This window comes from Chionomys nivalis, chromosome 9, assembly GCF_950005125.1.
Source record: "Chionomys nivalis chromosome 9, mChiNiv1.1, whole genome shotgun sequence".
Lineage (NCBI taxonomy): Eukaryota > Metazoa > Chordata > Mammalia > Rodentia > Cricetidae > Chionomys > Chionomys nivalis.
Genome location: NC_080094.1, coordinates 22354802 through 22360801, shown reverse-complemented (window position 1 = coordinate 22360801; position 6000 = coordinate 22354802). Strand labels below are relative to the sequence as shown.

The 6000-nt window shown below is 41.0% G+C and overlaps 1 pseudogene; it reads left to right on the top strand.

Moving 5' to 3' along the window:
• The first annotated feature begins 493 nt into the window (after positions 1-493).
• LOC130881498 (heterogeneous nuclear ribonucleoprotein C-like) lies at positions 494-1427 on the top strand (annotated as a pseudogene).
• The last annotated feature ends 4573 nt before the right edge of the window (positions 1428-6000 follow it).

Genomic DNA, 6000 nt, shown 5'->3' with positions numbered 1-6000 from the left:
CTCATTACTTCACATCTTGTTTCTCTGGTAGCTGTTGGCATCTCCCTGACTCTGACCTTTTTTTCCTTGTATCTCTCTCTGAATTTCCCACCTGTCTCTATTCTGCCTGTCTGTTGGCCAAATCAGCTTCTTTATTAACCAATTGTAATAAAACGTTCATAGGGGCTGAAGAGATGGTTCAGTGGTTAAGAGCACTGCCTATTCTTCCAAAGGTCCTAAGTTCAATTCCCAGCAACTACATGGTGACTCAAAACCTTCTAAAGTGAGATCTGGTGCCCTCTTTTGGCCTTCAGGCATACATGCAGTCAGAACATTATATAATAAATAAACAACATTTTAAAATACTTTTATATATGATAAAAGATGAATAAATGAATGACGATATGGAAAGTGAGCGGTCATGTGCTGTCTGCCTGCTGTGGCTTCGGCATCTCGGCAGGGAACTGCAGTCTCTTCTCTCTCTCCTTCCTCTTGTTTCGAATTGTGAGAAACCTTATCAACAAAGGAGATGGTTAGCAATGTTACCAACAAGACAGATCCTCGATCCATGAATTCCCGTGTATTCATCAGGAATCTCAATACTCTCGTGGTCAAGAAGTCTGATGTGGAGGCAATCTTTTCAAAGTATGGCAAAATTGTGGATTGCGCTGTGCATAAGGCTTTGCCTTCATCCAATATGTTAATGAAAGAAATGCCCAGGCAGCTATAGCTGGAGAGGATGGCAGAATGACTGCTGGCCAGGTTTTAGATACTAATCTGCTGCAGAGCCAAAAGCGAACCGAGGAAAAGCGGGTGTGAAACGATCTGCAGTGGAGATGCACAGTTCCTCATTTGACTTGGACTATGACTTTCAAGGGGATTATTATGATGAGACGTCAGTTACCAGCACGTGCTCCTCCTCCTCCTCCTATTGCTCGAGCTGTGGCGCCTTCTAAATGCCAATGTGTTTCTGGAAACAACTCTTGAAGGGACAATTCCAAGAGTGGACAATGGGGCTCTTCTTCCAAATCTGGAAAAGTTGAAAGGGGATGACCTTCAGGCCATTAAGAAGGAGCAGACTCAGACAAAATAAAAAGTGGATTCTCTGCTGGGAAGCCTGAAAAGAAATTGAAAAGGAACAAAGCAAACAAGCAGTAGAGATGAAGAATGAAATGTCCGAGGAGGAGCAGAGCAGCGCCTCTGTGAGAAAAAACAAGACGAATGCTAAGATGGAGCCTGAGGCGGGCACAGGTGACGCTGCTGAGGAGGGAGACCTGCTGGATGACGACAGCAATGACGAGCTGGAGCTGACCAAGGATGATGGGAAAGAGGCTGAGGAAGGAGAGGATGACAGAGACAGCGCCAATGGGGAGGGTGACTCTTACGCGGAGTTTAGAAATCTTATCCTGTTATTCATTTACCTAGGCGCTTGTGAGAGATGGAAGTAACACCAGGTCCTCTCCCCTAGTGTCTTCAGCACAGTCTCACCCTTCACCCTCTCCCTCTCCTGTGTTCATTGCTTCATAATTGCCTTGAGCCTAGTTCCATTCTCACTTCCTTTGATGCTCCTTAGTAGTTTTGTTAAGTCTTACCCTGTAAGTTTTGCTTTTAATTTTGATACCTCTTTGACTTAACAATAAAAAGATGTATGGTTTTTTTAAAAAAAATATTCACAGCATACAGAAAGGCATCCCACATCACTGCACCATCTCTCCAGCCCCAAGATAGTTTCCATTTAATCCTCACTTTCTAGATAAGAAATCAGAATCTCAGAAAGATAAAATGAAGCTTTTAGCGCCAAGAGGTTGACTAATCACATTTTTCTAATTCTTGCCTAGAAGTCTTATTTGCTTGTTGACTTAGGAAACATCTCTTGGGCATTTACTCTGAAGCTGATACTCTGCCACCCTGGCAATACAGACACATCCAGGCACAGCCGCTGCTCCTGTTGCAGTTTTTGGTATGGAAGACAGATGCATTTAAAAATAAATGTCATGTGAGAAAGTTAAAGGAAAAAAAGCTGGGTTTCTGAGAGGAAAACAACTGATGAACAGAAATGGCCCATGCCCAGAAAAGCTCTTCAAGCTAAAGGAAGAACAGGTGCATAGGCCCTGTGCAGCAGTAAGTGTGATCCACTTACAGGGAAAGTGGTGGTCAACTAGCTGGAAGATGGGGGATTTTAAGATGTAACCGTTAGCTAAAAATATGCCTAAGCTATTGGCCAAACAGTGTTGTATTAATATAGTTTCTGTGTTATTATTTGGATCTTAGTGGTCAAGAAACGAGCAAAGAGTCTCCGTCTGCAAAACGGCATGCCAACGTGGGGCAACTACATCATATAAAACCTGAGAGAACTTGGGAAGTAATTCTGGACCCAAAAGAATAGAGTTAAGCACAACTTCTTGGTAGCAGCATTTTCTCAGGTGGGCTCTGTTTGCTGGCAGTGAGCAGAGGCGCAGCTCCTTTTAAGAGAAGGCTTCCTGACTCAGCATTAGCAGTAAAAAATGTGCAGCTTCTTTAAGAGCCAGCTTCCTAGTTTGTGCCAGCATAAATGGCTCTGACCTTTTCAAGAGATCTTGATATGGGTACTTGGGATTTGTGAGCAGAGTGCTACAACTTGCTTACTGGTGATGTAGACCCACTGTGTCCCTGAGCTGGGGCAGTGACCATGGCTCGCAGAACTGTTGGTGAACATACCTCCACCATGTTGGACTGGACAGAGCCAAAGGCAAAGCACCCTTAGTCCTAGCCATACTGCTTAGCATTTTAAGAAGCACTCCTGGTCAGAAAATGATTACAGATATACAATAGGACAGATTCAGACACAAAAACCTCTAAATGATACACAGTGTGTTTAAAAATATGCATAGGCTTGGGAGAGATAGGAAAAAAGTATAAAAAACAAAATATTTAAAGAGACATTAAGCCGGGCGGTGGTGGCGCACGCCTTTAATCCCAGCACTTGGGAGGCAGAGGCAGGCGGATCTCTGTGAGTTCGAGACCAGCCAGGTCTACAAGAGCTAGTTCCAGGACAGACTCCAAAACCACAGAGAAACCCTGTCTCGAAAAACAAACAAAAAAAATCTGTTAAAGAGACATTAAAATAATATAAAAGAGCACAGACAGTCATGGATTAAAGGAGTAAAGAAAAATAAGTCACGTAAAGATGGAATATACATGGAGAGTCTGGATTATGTATATTATTGTGTTTTCTTTGAATTTTTTGACTGCAGAGAGACATTTGATTCTGGGGGCTACTAAGCTAAACTAATATAAAGGTATCTTGACTTCAAAATTTGAGTCTAAGGATATGTTGTTTTGGAAAAGAGATTTTGCTTTTTTTCCACAAAAGATAAAAACCTGTGGATTTCTTCTAGGCTAATGTGGTTTGATGGACCAAGACCGTGAAAGTTCTCTGTGAACCCTAAAAACACTGCTCAATGGAAAAAAGGAAGTGAAAATGCTGAAAACTATGTCCAAATCCTGAAAATGATTCTTTATAAATGTTTAGTTTAATTTAAAGATGTATATGATATAAAAATAAATAGCTTGCATTGGTACAGACTTTGGTTTATTGATACGAATTTAAGGTAAATTTTGTTATATGTATATTTCTACTCTTGTTTAAAGTATTGTTTGTGTAGCTCATTTAAAAATTGTAATGTATAGTTAAGAAATACAGATTAATAGATAGACCTCTATAATGGTCAAACTTGTAGTCATGTTAAGTTAGGTTTTCTAGCTGGGCGGTGGTGGCGCACGCCTTTAATCCCAGCACTCAGGAGGCAGAGGCAGGTGGATCTCTGTGAGTTCAAGGCCAGCCTGGTCTACAAGAGCTAGTTCCGAGACAGGCACCAAAAGCTACAGAGAAACCCTCCCTCGAAAAACCAAAAAAAAAAAAAAAAAAAAAAGTTAGGTTTTCTAAATGAACAGAGATATATTTCAGATGGATAGATATTCTTCAATCCTTTCAAAGACCTACAGAATATGACATTTAAAATGTTTTTAAGAACTTAGACTTGGGGCTGGAGAGATGGCTCAGTGATTAAGAGCATTGCCTGCTCTTCCAAAGGTCCTGAGTTCAATTCCCAGCAACCACATGGTGGCTCACAGCCATCTGTAATAAGGTCTGGTGCCCTCTTCTGGTCTTCAGCATACACACAGATAGACCATTGTATACATAATAAATAATAAATAAATATTTTAAAAAAAAAGAAAAAAGAACTTAGACTTTTCTCGACAGTGAGACATGTCTGCTTCTGGCAGCACTGAGTACTTCAGAGATGTTGATGGACATTAAAGAAACTCATTATGGAATTTGCCTTTAATATGTCAAGGCTAGCCATTTGGGCAAGAAACTGTTCTTGCCTGGACTGCTTGATGGTATGCTGTATGAACTGGACATGCAGGACCCACAGAAAAATTACTGATGAACTTGCCTAAATAAAGGTGAGACAGTCCTTCAGGGTTCCTACTTCATGAAAGAGTCGGCCAGACATTCTGCAGAATGCAAAGGAAAGTGACTGACAAACTGCCAATAGAGGCAAAACAGTCTTTCAAATTTCCTACTTTATGGAAAAGTCTACTGGATCCTGTAGGCTGAAGATGGATGCCCCAATGTTACAGAAGAACTTTGGATGGCTGTTCAAGCAACACGATGTTTTTGTCAATTCTAGAGTTTTGAAAGTTGTTTACAATGCTCTTCCTATTAACTTAGGTAATATTATATCCTTCTGGGGTCTTTGATGGAGTTGAAGAATAGATAGTTATAGTTTTCTTAGTTATGATAAAAATAACAGATTATAAATATTGTAACTGTATTCTTACTTAATATCTGTTTTGTTATATATAATTTTACTTTGTTAAAGACAAAACTTTTCTTTTATATAGACAGAAAAAGGGAGATGATGTGGGATTCCCCTCTGTAAGTTATGAATATGTTTTATTACCATTGTTTATTAAAGAAGCTGTTTTGACCAATGCTTAATAGATTAAAGTCAGGCAGGAAATCCAAACAGAGCTACAGAGAGAAAGTAGGCACAGTCAGAGAGATGCCATGTAGCTGCAGAAAGTATCCAGCTGCCAGGCAGAACCTCACTGGTAGGTCACAGCCTTGTGGCAATACACATATTAATAAAAATGAGATAATTTAAGATGTAAGAGTTAGCTAAAAATATGCCTAAGCTATTGGCCAAACAGTGTTGTACTTAATATAGTTTCTGTGTCATTATTCAAGTCTGGGTGGCGGGGAAACGAACAAGCAGTCTCCGTCTACAGTGGATAACACTGTAAGCAATGAGAAACAGTGGTGGCAAGGAGGACGACTAGATGATACAAACCTTTGTAAAGACAAGCAGGGAATTTGGACATTGTTCTAAGTGGTATCAATAGGTTTCAAGGAATAGAGAAAAAAACAGAAAAACAAAAAAAGGGGAAAGGGGCAGATGGCTGTACCCCCAGCATGTGGAAGATCAAGGCAACAGGATAAGGAGTTCCATTAAATGGGGCAGTGGAGATGCTCAGTCAGTCAAGTGCTTGTCTTACAAGCAAGGAAACCTGAATTCAATTCCCAGAATCCACATAAAAATATGCTGAATGTGAGGGCTGGCAAGCAGGCTCAGCAGATAAAAGCACCTGTTGCCAAGCCTGACAGCCCGAGTACTGTCTGTTCCTGGCCTCACACGGTGGAAAGAGAAATGGCTCCCGAAAGTTGTCCTCTGACCTCCACATATATGTTGTGTGCACACACAGTAGATAAATAAATCTTATAATCAAATTCCTTTTTAAAATGCTGGGTATGGTGGCAAGTGCCTGTAATTCCAACAGAGAGGCGAAAGGTTCGGGGAGACAGAGGCAGGAGAATTCCTGAGCCTCTCTAGTCACTTGCCTTTGCCCAGCTCCAGACCTGTAAGAAACTCCGTCTCCAAAAAAATGTAGACAGCATCCCTGAAGAACAATGCCCGAGGTTGTCTTCTGACCTCCATCCATGCTACTAGCATGAATGTACACACAAGCATGAGA